The following is a 21,185-nucleotide window of genomic DNA, read 5'->3' as shown; positions in this document are numbered from 1 at the left end:
TTAATCTATTTTCTTCTATCATGGGTTTAGTGTCAATCGATACTAAGTTACAATTAATTTTGGATTTGTTTGTTTTTGAATTTCACGCAAACTTACACGAGGGCTACCTACACTAGCCGTCCCTAATTTAGCAGTGTAAGACCACAGGGAAGGCAGCTAGTCATCACCACCCGCCGCCAATTCTTGGGTTACTCTTTTTACCAACGAATAGTGGGATTGACCGTACATTATAACGTTCCAACGGATGAAAGAGCAAGTACGTTTGGTGTAATGGGGAGTGGAACCCGCAACTCTTGGATTATGAAGCGAGTGCTTTAACCATCTAGCCATGCTGGGGCAATCAACTTTGGAAACAAGAGACGATTAATGAAACTGTGTTTAAAAAAAAATCGTAAACCTGAAGGTGTTGCATACTGACTTGGATAAAATGAATGAAATTCACAATTCTCCACTTTAATCTATTCCACACAGAAACAGTTATACTTCAATTAATGGAAAATAGAGTGTGGTTTGACATATTATTATATTATTTTTACTATCACTTTTAAGTTGCTAAAATATACTTTAGAAATAAGCTTTAACTGTGACATGGATAATGATGCAATAGCAAATAAATACGCTGTAGAATTATCTGGTAAAAAAACATGTTGTATAAATATACGGTTGAAACGTTGTGAAATGGTCTGGTGGAAGTATGTGGTAGAATTGTACAATTGAAACGTATAAAATTACGTGGTAAAAGTATGTTAAAACACAATGATATGAAGCCCTTGGGTATAGTTATGTTTCCGGCTAACAAAGTTACTTTTTCTTTTACATTTTATTCTTAACTATTATTCAATTAAGCAAGAAGGTTTTTATTAAGTAACATTGTACACCTATTTAAAAATTAAAAACAAAAAGCTAGAAAGATCAGACTTCAAAAGTTAATGATAAACAAGGATAAGATAGAGATATTTAAAAAGAAAGAACTTTAAAAGAGTTATAATTTGAAACGAACATCTATTGTCACCATTCCTTTACAGAACAATGTGGTCTCAGGATGATTAAATTGATTTAATAGAAACTGTTTACTTGAGTTACAGCAAAGCCACAGTGTGTTACTATATGTCCACCGCATGGAATAGAACCTCAGATTTTAGCATGTAAAATAGGAGACTTGCTACTGTCCCAGTAGGAATAATATGACTCTGTTTTTTTATTTTTTTAATATAAATAGCATTCATGAAATGAATTTTTGGGTTGTACTCAGTCAGGGCGCCCTCTTTCTTACTTGAGATTAAACTTTGCGAAAAACAATATTATCAAAGACTTTTGCATAAGATCACACAACGATACTTTTTATTTTTAAAGAATACATTAATGACTAAAAATACGCTCTGAGGTCTTCAAATTCGTTATTTCAAATTACTATTAGAAACGTAGCAAGATAATGGGAAACTACATGAATCAAAGTGATAGTGTATAATTTTGTTACATTACAAGCCTTGTTCTCAAACCAAAAATACATATCATACCTCCCCCACAGTGGCACAGCGGTAAGTCCGCTGACATACCGCTGAAATCGAGGTTTAGATACCCGTGATGGGCAGAGCACAGATAGCCCATTGTGTAGCTTTGTGTTTTATTTTAAAACAAACAAATTAATAGACATATTGCATTTTAAAAACTAAAATAACAGCGGTTTATTACTCGTCTTTTGGGGTGATTTTTTAAAATTTCATGTGAGGCCTTCTAATATGTTATTTTATATTAACGGTGACATTATAACATTGTTGAATGCTCTCCATATATGTCATTCTACACCAGTTTGTTTGTTTTTGAATTTCGCGCAAAGCTACACGAGGACTATCTGCGTTAGCCGTCCCTAATTTAGCAGTGTAAGACTAGAGGGAAGGCAGCTAGTCATCACCACCCACCGCCAACTCTTGGACTACTCTTTTACCAACGAATACTGAGATTGACCGTAACTTTATAATGCCCCCCACGGCTGAAAGGGCGAGCATGTATGGTGCGACGGGGATTCGAACCCGCGACCCTCGAGTCGAACGCCTTAACCCACCTGGCCATGCCACGCCTTCTATACCAGAGATTCACATTAAATGCCATTCATTCAGTTTATACTTCGCCACTAGAAATAACAATGCCATTGAATTATCTGCATATGCATTATTGCGTAGCGATAAAAAGACTTGTTTTTATTAACTGAGTGCCTTGGAAAGATGGACCTTCTTTCAATATAAACTACAGTTAAAAAGCACTTCGGTTATACGTTTACAATGTGTTTTTTAACGTATGTGCTTTCCTGACATCATGAATGGCTTTCCAGAAGTGTTATTCTACATCATCTGAGAAAGCAGTGATCAGAAGTGCTCCCAGTATTTGTGATTTTATACCAGCAGAAGCAATTTCGTTATTGGATGCCCTTCGGTTAAGTAATCTTAAACAAACAAGGGCTATAGTGGTATTTTGTAACGCTCTCGTCACATGTTATTCTCTATTAACGAAACAGTATTTTTGCGTGTTCTTTAGACTTGTTATTCCACACCAATAAGAACCATAATATTTTAATATTCTCCGGGCATACTACTTTACTTTATTGAACATCGGATACATTGTGCTCAGTTGAATATACAGTGTCTTCAGAGCAGATAATCGAAATTATTTAAATATAAAACAACGTGTTCTGTTCTCATTATGCATCAGTTATATTATTGTACAACAATAAAAAACATACTTTATTTTAACAAGGACATGTTGAGCGTCGTAATCATCCTAATAAAAATAAGTGGAGTTTCCACAAGGTTCTACAGAAATAACTGAAAAAAAATTTGTTACACACAATACCTGCTTCAGATTTTATATTTCCTAAATGTTAAGTTATTAATATTATTGCTTAAATGTTTGATATATACAGTGACGAGTACGCTCTGTTAAAAAGATTTAAATCTCCTAAAAAGCAACGCATGTGACAATAACAGCCAATATAAAGTTGTTGTGTAACAGAATGAAACAAAACTACATTTTAATATTGTTTGGCTCTTCGATGATGCTGAAAACAGCCATTTCCGACACATAAACTGGGATCACAAAATGTATTCAGATCGGGTAATTAGGATTTTAAAGATGAGGGTATACTTTGTGCTGAATGGCTTTGGAAGACAAAAGAATATAGATCAACTTGGGACACCGGAACCATCCAGAAAAAGCAGTACAGTAACTCATACGCCAGTCTGAGAAAGAAATGCAGGACGTCTTATAACAGTATACATATCACTGGGTCCCCCGCCAATATAGCAGTGAGTCTACGGATTTACAACGCTAAAATCAGGGGTTCGATTCCCCTCGGTGCACTCAGCAGATAGCCCGAGGTGGCTTTGCTAAATGAAAACACACACACACAAACAATATCAGTGGCTAAAACTGTGCATGTGATCGCGACAACAATACGCAACATGATCAAGAAAGGGCTCTGCCTGAAAACAAGGGCAATAAGATATAGGTATCCTTAGATAAGACTTCTGTATAAACCTCCTATTCAACAGTGGGATATCTAAAATATCTGGGGAATTAAACGGATATTTATTCTATCATTATATTTCATACACAAAGAAAAGCTGGTCATGTCGCAAGGCCTATGGGTTTCTGTCAATCTAGAAAATCGCTTTGCTTGTACACTAGAAAAAATATGGAAAGCATACATGGAGGATTTGTGTGCTTTGACTATGACAGCCTTACAACGGAACCTCTTGCACTGAAAATTATGTTGCGATGTGGTGAAATGGGTGTAACGATGTGATGAGGTTCCAAAATCATTTAAGCACAATATAGTGATCATTCTGTAAATTAGAGTTATTCATGTTATTTTAATATATGTATTTAATTTATTATAAGGATTATTTTGCAATATTCGCTTAATAGAGAGTTTTAGGACTAATGTATTTCTCTCAAGCTGGATGAACCTAGTATACTCCAATTAGACAGGTATATCAAATTAGCTACATTATTCACTGTGTTAATTTCAAATTATCAGCTACATATGTATCTTGCTCTGATTAGAAGTTATCAATCATTTTCTTTTAGGACTTGCATGGCCAGGTGTTTAAGGCACTCGACTAGTAATCTGAGGGTCCCGGGTTCGAATCCATATCACACCAAACATGCTAGCCGTTTCAGCCGTGGGGCCGTTATAATGTGACGGTCAATCCCACTATTCGTTGGTAAAATAGTAGCTCAAAAGTTGGCGGTGTGTGTGGTGATAACTAGCTGTCTTCCCTTTAGTCTTACACTGCAAAATTAGGGACGGCTGGCGCATATAACCCTCGTGTTGTTTTGCGCGAAATTCAAAAAACAAACAAACTGGTGTAGAATGACATATATGGAGAGCATTCAACAATGTTATAATGTCACCGTTAATATAAAATAACATATTAGAAGGCCTCACATGAAATTTTAAAAAATCACCCCAAAAGACGAGTAATAAACCGCTGTTATTTTAGTTTTTAAAGTGTAATATGTCTATTTGTTTGTTTGTTTTAAAATAAAACACAAATCTACACAATGGGCTATCTGTGCTCTGCCCACCACGGGTATCGTAACCTCGATTTCAGCGGTATGTCAGCGGACTTACCGCTGTGCCACTGTGGGGGTGGTATGATATGTATTTTTGGTTTGAGAACAAGGCTTGTAATGTAACAAAATTATACACATTTTCTTTTTGTCTGCATAATAAAAATCATATTCGATGAACTTGCTTGTAATGGGTAAGTTACAAAACAAGGTCTCTATCCAAAACATTTTCGAACTCTAAACTTTTATTAAAAACGCTTGTAAAAAATAAGATTTTTCGTTACAACACTTCAATCAGCTCTGTTTTTTATCGTACAGCGCTCTTGAAGTGTTTTGCTTGCGTTTTAGGAGTACATGTACTGATTTCGTATACAGTTAAGTATTGTTACTTGTAACACAACTCTTAAAGTTCAGTGTTTAAAGTATAGCATCTGACGACATGCAATACGACTTACAAATTAATTGTTTAGTTTGTTATTAAATAATAAAAGTTTATGTCACCTTATAACGATATGAAATACCAATTGTAAATTAATACCTCATTTCCGTATCTAATGCTTAAAATGCTGAAAGTTCTGTCAATACCAATTATAAATCAATCTTATGATTAAAATACAAAAAGTTCAGTCACCGTACAACGATATGGAACATCACTTACAAAATAAATATTCAGTTCTGTGTCTTGTGCTTTAAGTATTAAAACGGTATGGAATACCATTTATATATTAATTATTTAGTTCCGAATCTAATGGTTCAAGTAAGCAGATAATCGCGCGTCTGTACAACGTCATACCGTGCCGTTTAGTTCTAAAACCATATAGCTAAATATGTCTATTTATGTGGAAGATTAATATATGTAGATATATTAAGATAATAGGGGGTAAAGGTTTTTTACATATTTATTATGAAGAGGGCGCTCTTGAAACAAATATTCGAAATAAGGATCTGACCTTTCATCACATCCATGTTTGCTTTGGTTTTTTTATTTTGCTCTGCCTGTATTTTATCGATTTTGTTTAAAAATAGCAAAATTTGTTAAACGGTATTACTTATTGTTGAAGTAATAAATAACATCTTAAACTATCATTCTTAATGTATTCTTTTCAGTCACAAAAAAGAATGAGATATTTCTCACTTTATGAGCACTTTAACACTAAGAACGAGTTCATTATATTTATGGATCAGTCAACTGAAGTTCTTTATTCAAAGTAAATGGATTTTCTAAGGCATGAGTATGACTATTCAGCTCCGAATTGTGAAAAGATTCAATACGACTGAAGACGAGCTTGGTCGACAGTTTCAGAGTTTTACTTTTAACTCGGACCTCTGTGAAACGACTTTTGCTCTTTAATTCTTAGCACTTTGATATAATCTGTAGTCCACCATACTCCTACACATGTTGTAAACCCACATGTTACAGTGACTATTAGTTTTATATTTTGAACATTGTTATAGCACGAGTTTTAAAGGTACGGGTATCAAGCTTTTGCTTTTTATATCCATAGCTAAAGTACGGTGTGACACCAAAAGAATGTTAGTCCTTATGCGCTCCATGTCTGTTGAAGGAATCGTATTGTAGAATGATTAACACAAAGCCTGAAGGAAACGTATCGTGGAATGATTAACATAAAAGCTAAAGGAAACGTATTATGGAATAATTAAATAGTAATTGACTGTAACCTACAACTATACACACATAAATATATATTTATATATATATATGGAAACGAAGGATAATACAGTGATTTGTGACACTTTATTGTTGTTAAATATACTTGGGGAAAAAACTCCAACACAGAAATATTTTTTGAGGACAGTGTTAAGCTAAATCACTTTCAAGTGGCGCCCAGGCAGTTCATATTCTGTATAACAAAATCCATTATAAGAGTACGGTATCAAGTTGCGTATCAGCTTCAGTCCACTGGGTCGAGATTTATATGGCTTTAAGTGGGGAAAAAGGGTTCCTTTATATGTCGATAATGCGCAAATAGTTGGAGATTCTAATATTAGTTCAAGGTGTTTTCTATTGCGTAAAGAGCAGTTTTTTATTCTAAGTAACACATGTAATATTAGTGAAGCAATCATTATTATAATTTAGAAAAGACGGGATATTTAGTTACAAATATAATGAAAATAATATGAAGTCAATGTACACTTAAATAAATATAGTCGAATAAATGATGAAAAGTAAGTAACTTGTGACTTTTCAATACTTCCCTGAAGGTAATGTAGTCTGTACATAAAAAGGGTCAATTAATATGTAATTTAACATATATTTAAAGAACATTACGATCGGAAATCAAACAAATAGAAGTACAACGTGAGAAACTCTGAAAATACATAGGAAATGTTAAAATTGCCATAAAAGAAAAATACCCATGTATTTGACCACGTAGTTATTTTAAAGCCATGTTAACAATTGCTTTATAACTATAGAAATATATAGAACAAAGTGTATACCTACGAAGTTAAAGAGCAGTTGAGAAACACGCGTTTCTCCACTAACACATTACTTTCAGATTTTCGACTTTGTATGTAACAACAGACCTGCTGATAAATATAGAAATACATTAACAAAATATTGAAACGTTCCAGACATTTCTAATACAATATTAAGGCGATGAAATGTTATAATTAATTAAGATATTTCAACTGATAATTAGAAATAATGGTTTGGACATTGTATTTCGTTCAGTTTGGATGATTAGTAAATACAAATACAGGGTAGACACAAAAATCAAACTGCTTAAACAGCTGAAGCGCTGCCATTTTGATATTTGCTGGATATCTTTCTTATTAGTTGCATGATTATAAAAATGATAAGTTTATAAATGAATAACTTTCTCACATTATATTAGCCTAATTAATATAGAAACGTGTTAATATGCATTATATAACGCAATTCCCGTAACATAAACGTGTGTTAAGTACACGTAAATATAAAGAAATCTGTGATATAAACGTACGCACTTTTCCACGTCGTTTGCGACGCACTACTACAATTATATGACCACATGTTTTAATTATATTAAATCGAGTCTGACAAATTTGTAAATGTAAAATTAATTGTAATATGTTAAACTATAGGTGTAAATATAGTTCTAAAGTTTTAAACTGATATGTATAAATAAAGTTCTAAAGTGTTAAACTGATATGTATAGATATAGTTCTAAAGTGTTAAACTGATATGTATAGATAAAGTTCTGAAGTGTTTAACTAATATATGTATAGACATAGTTCTAAAGTGTTAAACTGATATGTATAGACATAGTTCTAAAGTGTTAAACTGATATGTATAGATAAAGTTCTAAAGTGTTAACCTGATATGTATAGATATAGTTCTAAAGTGTTAAACTGATATGTACAGATAAAGTTCTAAAGTGTTAAACTGATATGTATAGACATAGTTCTAAAGTGTAAACTGATATGTATAGATAAAGTTCTAAAGTGTTAAACCGATATGTATAGATATAGTTCTAAAGTGTTAAACTGATATGTATAGATATAGTTCTAAAGTGTTAGCAGATGTTCATTTTTGGTAGTAAGTTCTTCACGTGAGAAACAGAAAAAAAAAGTCTTCTCTGCCGACAGTCTTGAAAAGTTGCCGATAATAATTTTGATCAGGATAATATCAAAGTGAACCTGTAAGCCGAGAACAAGCCTGTTAATTCCAGACTAAAGAACGAGTTTTTCCATCCCCGCAGCAGCGGCATCACCGTTGATATTTCCGATGAAAGAAATCGGTCCGACGACCCATAGCTCCGTTCTTTATTTAGAAGATTTGATTTAAGACAACTCGCTTCGCTGAGAATGAACGGATAGATACAAAGGTCTGGTCCATAGGACGTCAACCATATTGTTCCCACGAGTGTAAGAGCTCTTCAAAACAGATTAGGTTTACCTCAAATGTCTCTTGTGCAGCTTTCGGAAACAACAAGAAATGTATAACGTATTTAGTATTACACCAAAAATAACTATTTCCTTATCTATAAAGCAAAATATCAAAGTACAAACTTCCAAATTTAACTCACGAAACGTGTTTTACAACAGAAAACCGAATTGCTAAGAACCCTATACATATATATATATATATATATTTCGTATCCACAAACATTGAAAAGAAAGGTTTTTAGCCAATCAGAGAAAGATACGACAAACAAATAATAACAGTTGAGATAAAGTTTTAATCTGTAATGTACACCTTAAAAAAGTCTTCCTATCCTAACACAACTTCTGTACGTTACTAGCTGACCAAAATCTAAAAGGAAGTGTATGACACAATTATTTAATATTTATGTAAAAAATAGAGACGAAATACGATATATAGTGTTTGTGTATTAATCGTCTTGGTGATCGCAAAGTCTTAATTTAACCAATAGCTAATGTATTTGGTATGTTACACATATGCTTGTAACACATTATTGTTACGTTACTGAGCATTACGAACATAAATACATGTACGTAAGATGCATAATTTTATTCTTTTTTTATAATATATATTTGTGTATGTGTATAGAATATTGAATATATTTTTCTCAGTATCTCGTTATTAAAAAAAGAAATCTTTAAAAATGTAATATGATTTTTTATATACTAAATATCCAATGAAATATTAACTTTCAATAAAATCTCAAACTTTGAGATAACCTTTCGGCTACGGGGTTTTTAAGCAACAGGCCATAGCTGACAATACTAAACTTTACCTATTAATTTAAATTGTGTTTTGTAGATAAATACCTTTTAATTCTCGCGTTAGGTAAATATATGTTTGGCTAGAATAATCTTAAATAATAATAATATGTAAGCATAAGGAAAAAAGGAGTGTTTAGTACATTGCTGTGATAACAGAAACAAAAATTAAAAAGACTTGGTGTATCATGATGAGTTTATTTAAATAACACGCTACACAGTGTGTGTGCTACTTTTAGTTTATTTAAATAACACGCTACACAGTGTGTGTGCTACTTTTAGTTTATTTAAATAACACGCTACACAGTGTGTGTGCTACTTTTAGTTTATTTAAATAACACGCTACACAGTGTGTGTGCTACTTTAGTTTATTTAAATAACACGCTACACACTTTAGTTTATTTAAATAACACGTGTGTGCTACTACTTTTAGTTTATTTAAATAACACGCTACACAGTGTGTGTGCTTTTAGTTTATTTAAATAACACTTTTAGTTTATTTAAATAACACGCTACACAGTGTGTGTGCTACTTTTAGTTTATTTAAATAACACGCTACACAGTGTGTGTGCTACTTTTAGTTTATTTAAATAACACGCTACACAGTGTGTATGCTACTTTTAGCGTTCACATATTATTATTATTAGAGTATTTCATTACTTTAGGCATTGAAATGCATTCGTAATTATAATAATATAACAAAGGTTTTCTTCAACCATAGTAATTTTATTTGTAATAGACAGTATGTCACACCTTGAGTGATGCCTAAGAAATCTAACATTGTATTAGTTTTAATAAACCCGATAATACTGATTTATATATTTAGAAAAACAAACAACTAAAGCAGTAATCGATAGTTAGCTCAACTGCTATATAATTTTGTCAGTTAATATTTGCATCAAATCAAAACTAAATCAGTAACCGACAGGTAGCTCAACTGCTATATAATTTTGTCAGTTAATATTTGCATCAAACCAAAATTAAATCAGTAGCCGACAGTTAACTGAACTGCTATATAATTTTGTCAGTTAATATTTACATCAAATTCTATCTCTCAAAACAGCTAACACTGCCATACAACACGCAGTTTCCCGCTCCTCGTGCTTAAATTTCAACTTGTTTTAATAACTGTTAATCACTTTCAAACGTTGCTGTTAGTGTTCGGTTTCTACGTTTAAATGTTAAAAAAAGTTCCTTGTTCTCTGTAGCTTTTATATTATGGCATAAAACTTATGACTATACATATTTTTCAGTTATAGGTTCGACTCTTATCACATAAAACACTTAGCACAACAAGTTGGGCCCAACATGGCCAGGTAACTGGTTGGGGCCTTTGACTCGTAATCTGAGAGTCGCAGGTTTGAATCGCCGTCACACCAAACATGCTCTTTTATCAGCCATGGGGACGTTGTAATGTAACGTTCAATCCCACTATTCGTTTGTAAAAGAGTAGCCCAAGAATTGGCGGTGGGTGCTGATGACTAGCTGCTTTCCCTCTAGTCTTACACTGCTAACGTAAGGATGGCTAGCGCAGACAGCCCTCGTGTAGCTTTGTGCGAAATACAAAACAAAACGAAACACGAGTTACATGTTCGTTAAGCCTCGATACATAACCAATAACAAAAAGAAAAGAAATGTTGAAGTCAAGTAAAGGAATAAAAGTTTCGTTATTTAAATTTCTGAGGAGTTTGAAGAACACAATAAAATTTATAAGATTGATTTTCAAAACAAATTTAATACCATAAAAATCAAATATTATTATTTGGAACATTTGCAAGTAAACCGATTGTTGTCTTCAGATTGTTATAGGACTGAGTTGCTAGTTTAATGTTTCATATAAAAGCTTTATTGTGACATTGTTAAGTTTCTATAAAACCTTTTCCCTATAGAACCTGTAGATACACGCACCTGTCATGTCCCGAGACGTGCTAATATTTTCATAGACCTTTAACATGTCTATGAATAATATATACTGTTATGTTTATATGTTTAAACGCTTTGAAAATGTAAAGCAGAAAGCTTAGAAAAATGGAATTGAAATTTTGTTTTGTTTACAAAGTGCTCATTTCAACTTTCAATGTAAAGATGTATGTTAAAAAATCAACTAATGCTCGTAAACTTTACTAGCATGTGAATGGTTATTAAAGGCTACGTGTTTCCAATACTACATTGTAAGGTCATTTCCATCACAATTAATATATTACATATTATTAACATTTATATCAAACACAGCAGTAATTTGTAACCGGAATTTTTGTCTCCTATCTAATTACCTTGGAATAAGTGAAATAAAGTTATGCTTTAGTATAAACCAAATGAGATGCTTAACAATATTAACATATATCTAACTAACTGTTATTGATTGCATAATTCGAATTTTGGAAATATATGTTTTCATCTCATCTATACATCAATAGGTTTGTTTCGAACGATGCTATTCTGTTCCGTCTTACGGGAGAGATTCCGTTTGGCTTCGCTATAAATATAGCATATATTGATGGTGCAGAGAGTGAGTGATATAGACATCTCCCTCGCTATGATTCCGCACTTCAGCGCGGGAACCGAAGTTCTAACGAGCTCTAAAGATCAGTTAAGAGCTATAAATTAATTCTAAATCCACGCAGCAATTCCCTCTCACCGAGCAAATTAATCTAATGTCACTAGGAGTTCAGACCACAGGGGACTAGAATGGTGACTCAGTACCGGCGTACGACAGGAGCAACCAACGAGAGGGAAACCGGTGGCCGCGTTCCCGAAAGCCGTGCACGTGCTGTATCAGTAACACGCGGTTGACGATAACTGTATGATGAGAGGGTGAGGCGGAGGAGACAGGACATTCGGAAACGAGGCGGTGGTTTAGTCGGCGACAAATGATGGACTAAATGAGATTATGAATACATAAACTAGCCTTGTAGTCTTTCTACCACACCTTTGGATGTATCATATTAAGTATAGATACTTTATCATATAGCTTCCCGTGTTAGAACTACGTTAATCTATTTTAGAAAGTTCTAATGTGTTTGTTTCTAATGTGTATAAATAAACACGTAAAACTACACATCGTGTTTCTATTGTTACAGAATTGTTACAAGTGGAGGCTGAAAGTTATTCAATTCGACAAGTACGTGTTACTAGAGTCTACCTGCGATGGATAACAAGCTAAAAGCTTTAATTTTTTCTGTGTTTACTTGTTAATAGATATGAAGATATATGTAAAAGAGTTAATTACTGTCATTCGTTTACATACTTTACAGTTTACTGTGTTCAAAAACATGCAACAATACAACGATATTATGTTAATATTATTTATAAAAGCATAAGTCACGTATGTTCTTAAAAATAGGTTTCTGTATAAATGTTACATTCATGGTAAACAAAAGCCTAGATTTATAATTATGTTTTCATATTAGTAAAGGTGTTACAAAGGCGAATTTCACGTATCTCTGGACTGCATTGCGTGCGTTTTATAACTCACGTATTACAGGATAGCAGAACGGTTGACACGCATGAAAGTTTTACTCCTATCTTGTGAATATGTAAATGTGCACTGTTGTATCAGATTTTTAAAATGTTTGTTTAATTTTGTGCAAAGCTACTCGAGGGCTATTTGTGCTAGTTATCCATAATTTTGAAGTGGTGGACTACATGAAAAGCAGCGAGTCAACATCTCCCACCGCCAACTCTTGAGTTGATTTAATCGAATAATGCAATTGACTGTAACATTACAACCCTCACGGCTGAAATAGTTAGCATGTTTAGATGACGGGATTCGAGCCCACGATTCACCGGTTACAAGTCGAGCTGCCACCAGACAGACCAAGAAAGGTCCCTTCAGACGGATTTGGTATTCAAACAAAATAAGCGTTACTTCTTTTCAAAGTAGGTATATACAAATCCAATATATTGTATATATTCCTCACATATAAAACACATAGTAAATTGATGATAGTAAAAAAACCAATCACATTCGTCTTCTAGTCACTTCTGAGAAGAAACATACCAATAATCGATATTAGTAACAAAATAACAATAACTCAAGGACGATATTTGGCAAAAAATAGTCATTGATATCAAAAAATAGTATTCAAAGTGCGATGTACGACATAATCCTAATCGAACCAAAACCAAAATAAGAGGCTCTATGAGATTAGTATTCAAAGTGCGATGTACGACATAATCCTAATCGAACCAAAACCAAAATAAGAGGCTCTATGAGATTAACAATCACACGTGAGTAAATTGGTGAAAAACTTCTCACCGAAGAAAATTTCGCGTAAAATAATAGACATAAATGTCACTTCTTAAAAGATATAATTAGATCAGGGGAGTAAATATCAGTTTCGAAATGCCTTCTTACTGTCCGGCCGGCTGTTCATCTATAATTTTTCGTAAGTTAATGAGTCACTCTAAATAATAGCTTGACTTTGTATTTAGTAAGTCTCACTCTAAATGATAGCTTGGCTTTGTATTTAATAAGTCTCACTCTAAATGATAGCTTGACTTTGTATTTAGTAAGTCTCACTCTAAATGATAGCTTGACTTTGTATTTAGTAAGTCTCACTCTAAATAATAGCTTGACTTTGTATTTAGTAAGTCTCACTCTAAATGATAGCTTGGCCTTGTATTTAGTAAGTCTCACTCTAAATGATAGCTTGACTTTGTATTTAGTAAGTCTCACTCTAAATGATAGCTTGGCTTTGTATTTAATAAGTCTCACTCTAAATGATAGCTTGACTTTGTATTTAGTAAGTCTCACTCTAAATGATAGCTTGACTTTGTATTTAGTATGTCTCACTCTAAATGATAGCTTGACTTTGTATTTAGTAAGTCTCACTCTAAATGATAGCTTGACTTTGTATTTAGTAAGTCTCACTCTAAATGATAGCTTGACTTTGTATTTAATAAGTCTCACTCTAAATGATAGCTTGACTTTGTATTTAGTAAGTCTCACTCTAAATGATAGCTTGGCTTTGTATTTAATAAGTCTCACTCTAAATGATAGCTTGACTTTGTATTTAGTAAGTCTCACTCTAAATGATAGCTTGACTTTGTATTTAGTAAGTCTCACTCTAAATGATAGCTTGACTTTGTATTTAGTAAGTCTCACTCTTAATGATAGCTTGACTTTGTATTTAGTAAGTCTCACTCTAAATGATAGCTTGACTTTGTATTTAGTAAGTCTCTTGATTGTTTGCTTCATTGTTTAGTTGCCCTTACTTCTGTACGTATGAATGCATGTGTTTGTTATTCTACTAATAAGTGCACAAATATTTCATTTTCAAATATTTATTAATGTGATAGCACCTTCCTCTTTCATTCGTTATTATATATGCGTAATTTTATGCTATTTCTACAATTTAATTATTTATTAATAAAACATACAATACTATTTGTATTATCATATCAGCGATGAAACGAGTTTATTTCATTACACAACATTTCTCACAGTTTATATATGACAAAATCTGATTTTATAGCAGCTTTTAATTGGACACTGTGGTTAGAGCTAAAGAACAAAAATGGCATATATATATATACTAGAATATTAATAGTAACTACATAATATCAAAAATGACTAAGGTTAAAGTCTCGATTATTACTTTCGTAAGTTCATTAGTTTTAACGACTCGGAGGTGCTACCAAACCGTATTTATGTCCTTATATTTATGGTTGTCAAGGAGATCTGTTGCTGCCTCAATTTTGGATAACTGATCAGAGGAAAGCCTCCTAAAATAAGCCATCCGCCCTACCAAGTTGACTATTGCTTTATAACATATCTACAGACTACATTGCTGGGAAATTCGAACTCGGCTCGCTGACTACGATTGGTTTGGTTTGAAGTTCGCGCAAAGCTATACGAGGGCTGTCTGCGTCGTCCCTAAATTGATAATGAAAAACTAGGTAAGGCAGCTAGTCGTTTGTGCCACTCTTTTACCAACGAATAGTGGGATTCGTCGTACATTATAACGCCTCCACGGCTGAAAGAGCGAGCACGTGGTAGCTACGAAATTCATAATTTTAAATAGGGCTAACTTGTCCACTCTTAAAAATAGATTTATTGCGTAAGGTCAAAACTTATTGAGTTGGTCTAGTATTAGAAGTTTTCAATGGCTAGTAGATATTAAGCAGCAACAAAAGAAATGTATTATCAAATGTTAATGTTTGCTTAGGTGGTCCATCTACTTAATTAATTAATAGTTTTGGACATCATCTGATTATTACTTCAAACTGTTAAATGTTCTATTGTTTCTAGTCAATAATGATTCCTTTTCATAACGTCACTGGTTAATCCGTAGTGTTTTATTACGATTATAGAAAACCTGTGATAGCCAAAAGTTTTCTTCAATAAATAAATACAGTTTTAAAACTCGTATGATATTTTTTTAAAAGCTCCACGTTTATGAAATCAGTTTTCATTCTAAAAATATAGAGAGGACGTGCCAGTCTTCCTATAACCCATACACAAGTAATTTGTTTCATCTGACTGATATTTGGTGCCGTTATTCTAATTTTCTGAGCGTATTTTTGTTACCTTTCGATACTAAAAGCTAAAATCATAGTTTTACTAAGGCGAAACTCTACCATATAAAGTGATTATGAACAGAAATGTTGAAGGGGATTTATATCAGATAATGTGAGAGTGGACAGAAAATATACTGCTATATAAATATACCGAATATCGATAGTGAAACGAAACTCTAAACACATGTGATTTTAATAGGAAGATTCCTGAAATAGAAATATTCCTAGAGATATGTTTACGAGCAGAAAATCTTTGAAACGGAACTCTGCCAAGTAATGTGTTTAGGAAAATAAACTTTACTGAAATAGTAATATATCAGGCAATGTGATTGCAAACAGAAAACCTATTTAAGTAGAAATCTACCATGAAGGTAATGAGGCTGTGAAGAGAAACATCTGCAGAAACGAACTCTGACAAATATGTATCTGTGAATAGGAAAGCTAATGAAATAGAGATGCATATATGATAAGCAAACCTAACTAAAAAAACAAAACAGAAATACCTCATATAATAGAAGAATTGAAAGCAAAATAAAGGTTTATAGCGACTTTATGAAGAAAGTTTTATCCATACAGTTGTCTTACGCTGAAAAACTACTTTCTGTTTCTTTAAAAAAATACGTCATTTTAGCAACACATTATATACAGTTATGTCTCACATGACTTTATATCACGTATTCTCTTAAAAACATCGAGGCATATATTACGATTTTCTACTATGTGCTAACATGAAATTTTTGTTAAGTTTACTCTTTATATTTTTTCACTTTAAACTATTTTCAGATGTGTTCTGGCTGTAACGGTTTGAGTTGCTTTTTTCTCGTTTATCTGATTACCTAGTTTTATAAATACATTAACAAATATTACAAACACCTACACTCATACACAAATATACACATTCTTAATAATAGGAAATGGTATGATTTGGATGGAGCAGTAATTGTGTTAAATTTAAGAGAGTATATTTTAAAACACTATCACTATACGTAAGTACACACAGTCGTTGGCTATTTCTTATTTATATCTACTGCATATGGTACATATACGATATACTAATGAGAATAACTTTATAGTAACAAAACTTTACATGTATATATATATATACACATATATAAAGCTCTCTCATTCAATCTAATTCTATACTTTTCCTGCTGATTATCTTACCAGCTTCCTTAAACCACTTGCCATGTTGCATTCAATACGTGAGATAAGTCATTAAAACATCTATTGGCGAGATGCATTGTATCGTCGGCTGGTTTTTTGTAGGCCATTACTGATGTATCACCACAAGTTAAATAAGTTGGAGCACCACATAGTTTTTCAACCATCGTTTAATTGTCCTATGAAACGTATACACCTTATTTGCATGATACAAATCTCTGTATCAAACCCTCATGACCATTGGACAAAGTGTAAAACCGCTAATGTGTTCTGACTGGCTTGTGAGAGAAACTGATTTCTTATTGTGGTATTTTTTTTCTTTACTTCTGTGTTCCAAGAAACGGTTCTTCTGTAAGGGAAGACATTTTTTTTTTGCAGTATCTGCTTCTTATTAAGCTATGTAGCAAGAACGAAGGCGACTACCGTCTCTGCCATAGTGCTAGAAACACAGTACGTACAAACGTAGGACAGCTATAGATTTGATTAACAGTTTTTACGGACAACATAATACAATGTTACTGCAGTAGGCTCTAGGCCATAATTTCCAGTTACCCTGGTGCGCCAGGGTGCCTTTCATAGTTACACGTCCCACAATTCTTACAGACGAAACTGGGCATTCAAAAATATTTATGCCACATTCGCGATTATTTCAAGTGACACTCCAGTATAACTGATAAAAGTTAAACGCGAATTAATCACACAACCCCTTAGATAAACGGAGGTTCTACAAACAGACCTAATCACACAACTTGAGCTAATCATACAACATCTCAAACAGACGGATGTTCCACAACTTGAGTTAATGACATAACATCTCAAACAGCCGGATGTTCCACAATTCGAACTAATCACGTAATTTCTCAAACAGACAGATATTCTACAACTTTAACTAATCGCACAACCTGTTAAAGAGACGGATGTTCCACATCTTGAGCTAATGACACAACTTCACAGATCGACGGATATTCTACAAACTCAGCTAAGTTTGTTTGGTTCGGAGAGCCTCAGACCTGAATGAAGCCTTTCTAGCTACCTAAATGCTCTTATAATTACCAAGAACCCCGAAAAGCGGCCATTTTAGCCACCGAGATCACTCTCTTTATCCTCCTCGGTATTGAAAGCTCTCCCAATAACGACAGTGTACAATATTCGTTCCCAACGTACAATACGTTAACCATTTGTCGTTTCACGCCCTTTATCTAAGGTGAATAAAAACTTAGCCAGAACTCGACAGTTGTATGTTTCTTATTTATCTATAGTAGACAGAATTTCTTTCTGACACATTTTATATTATTAAAAAACATAACTACATATATCTGTAAGATAGCGATTTCAAAAATGGTTAATCTTTTATTGCACATACACAAGAGGCCACAGTTTATAAGAAAGGACTTCCCGTGCACGAGTGATGATTTAAAACTTTCACCAGAGAAAAGTTTCATTTATTCGCATGATAAGTCCGCTGATTCATCAAACCTAGTAAAATAATTTTTACTGTGGTTGCAATTTATCAGCTTATCTATCTATTTATCCACTCTACTCTATCAGTCTTTCAAAACTTTTTACTGTTACGGTAAAAATTTATATCCATGAATTTCAGTATTTAATTTACAAGACTTTTTAATCGTATATTTTATCACATATATTAAATGTGGTATACCAGTTCGTATACTGGTTTTAAAAGCTGATATTAATGAATTACTATTTAATGTAAAATAATTATCTTGTGAAATATAAGTGATACATATTTCCTCAATATCAGAGGCATTTTGCAATGATTCGTCTCGAGATCGATAATACCATTCTTGTATTATTTGGAAATAGTAAAGTTAAGGGAAGCTGCGTTATTTCTCTATAAAAAAATTATGAAATTTAAAAGTTTGAAATTACACTAACATGCCACTTAGAGACAATTCCATGTCACCCGAAGACAATTATATGTAAATACACTAACATGTCATTTAGAGACAATTCCAAGTAAATACACTAACATTTCACTTGTAGACAATTAGCGTAAATGTAAATACGCTAACATGTCACCCGAAGACAATTAGATTTAAATACAGTAAGATGCCGTTTGGAGAAAATTAGATGTAAATACACTAACATGTCACTTTGAGACATTTAGATATAAATACGCTAACATGTACCTGGAAACAATTAGATGTAAATACACTAACATGTTAGTTGGAGACAGATGTAAATATATAAAAATGTCACCTGGAAACAGTTAGATGTAAATACATTAAAATGTAACCTGGAGACAAATCTATCGGAAAAGCTTCCTTGTATGCCTTTCATATTTTGGATTTTTTTTAACATTCTGCTCTTAAAAATAGCTTTAAATTAGATCCAAAACAGTCACAGTGTTAAATTTTAAACTCAATATACTACTTTCATATTAAACAAATGTTAAACGAGGGCCGTGTTTGGATTAATGGTCTATGCGTAGGACTGGAAATCGCTAGGTCCAAGATTCGAGCTTGTCATATGCCGCTGAACCAGCTCCGCACTTTCAACTGTAGTTGCATTATAAAAGTAAAAGTCATTCCCAATATTCGTTTAAGGGTAGCCGTGTAGTCTGAGGGTGTTGCTGATTTCTTGCCCTTCGTCTGGTAATCAGTTTAAAATTAGGGACAGTTATCTATGGTTGAAACATGGTGTCTCTGACTTGGTCGTTGTGGTTGAACATGATAAATACAATATACCAAGAAATCAAATTGCAGAAATACATTTTGATACACGTTAGATATAAATATCTATATCTAAATAAAATTATACAGTATACACTAATATTTGTGCATAAATAAGGATCTACGTTTTCAGTTAAATATTCATTTAAATTGGGCAATCATGTATAACTGAAACGATCTAATATATAAATATGTAGTTTAAACTACAGATATATCAGCTGATACCTACCACTGTCCCGAAAAATAAGCATTGTTCACCCATACTTTAGAATTCAGAATAAATAATCATAAATTACATTAATGGGATACGAATGTGTATATATATATATATATGTATGTATGTATAAACTGTTATTGTCCTACTATAGATAACAATTATAGACTATAGTTCAGAAGCATTGAACACAAACTCTTACTCATAACGTGGCTCGACATGGACACGTGAGAGCCACGTATTCGAATCCCCGTGCCACCAAACACGCTCGCCCTTTCATTCTTAGGAGTGTTATAATTTGACGGTTAAATCCAATAATTGTTGGTAAAAGAGTAGCCCAGAAGTTGGCGGTGGGTGGTGATAACAAGCTGCCTTCCCTCTAGTCTTTCACTGCTAAATCAGATACGTCTAATGCAGATATCCCCTTAACGATGTGACGATAAACCTATGGACATATCAAGGTTGTAAGTTAATGTGATTGTTTTTTACATATACATCTCTTCACACGATTTCTTGTACATACCTTTAAACGTTTCACCTTCAACATTTATAAAAACTGTAGCATGAAGAATACAATGATTTGGATTTAACATTCACACAAACACGTTTCTGTATAAGCACTTATTCATCTTGCATACCTGTTTCATGCAGAGCTTCTGGGATACTCAATAACAATTATTAATTAACAGGGTAATCGATACATAAGTACACACAAGAACGACTAGCTCTTAGGGGTATTCTTAACTGAAAGCAATGAGTTATATGGTTAGCTTTCTACGTTCGCGCAATCCTTTTCAACTGCAGCAGCAAAATGTATAGTAGCTATATAAAGTGTTGTTCTTTCATATGACAGTAGAAACGTTTTTATGTATTATAGTGATTGTTTTTTGTATCACTTCAAAAAATAAAGTTTGTGTTGAACATGAGAAAAAGGAGTCCACTTGAACCAGTAACTACAAGTTCGAATCTAGATAATACGATTTCGCGAAAATAAAGTTAATTGTTCTTGAGAAAAAAGTGGAGGAGTATCTGTGGAACAGATTGTTGGAGAGCAAAACAAAGCGATTCACTTATCGCTGGGGTAGCAGAGCGCAGCCGTGGAAACTGTTCGTACAAAACGTAGCCTCCAGTCGACATCTGAATAGCAATTCATCATTCTATACGGTTGGACTTAACAAAAGCGAGCTCCGCCTATACATGGCCCCACCGGCTTTAAGTGGTCGATAACGACCGCTATACCGTCACAGTTTTGATGGAAGACGTTGAGAAAAAAATGACAAATCACGTTACAAATTTCTTTAGGTTTCATAAATATTACATTGAAATACATACATACA

The 21,185-nt window shown here is 33.1% G+C and overlaps 1 long non-coding RNA gene across 2 annotated transcripts in view; it reads right to left on the bottom strand.

Moving 5' to 3' along the window:
• The window catches only part of LOC143249808 (uncharacterized), a 52,582-nt gene extending 31,941 nt beyond the window's left edge, over positions 1-20,641 (bottom strand). The window contains exon 1 of one of the 2 annotated variants that reach the window (XR_013027971.1): positions 20,487-20,641. This is a non-coding gene — a long non-coding RNA (uncharacterized LOC143249808). Of the gene's footprint in view, positions 1-16,944; positions 18,255-20,486 lie in introns of those variants that run through there. The other variant, XR_013027960.1, reaches the window with a different exon arrangement.
• Between the last annotated feature and the right edge of the window lie 544 nt (positions 20,642-21,185).

This window comes from Tachypleus tridentatus, chromosome 1 (genome assembly GCF_004210375.1).
Source record: "Tachypleus tridentatus isolate NWPU-2018 chromosome 1, ASM421037v1, whole genome shotgun sequence".
In the NCBI taxonomy this organism is placed as follows: domain Eukaryota; kingdom Metazoa; phylum Arthropoda; class Merostomata; order Xiphosura; family Limulidae; genus Tachypleus; species Tachypleus tridentatus.
This window is presented reverse-complemented; position numbering and strand designations above follow the sequence as displayed.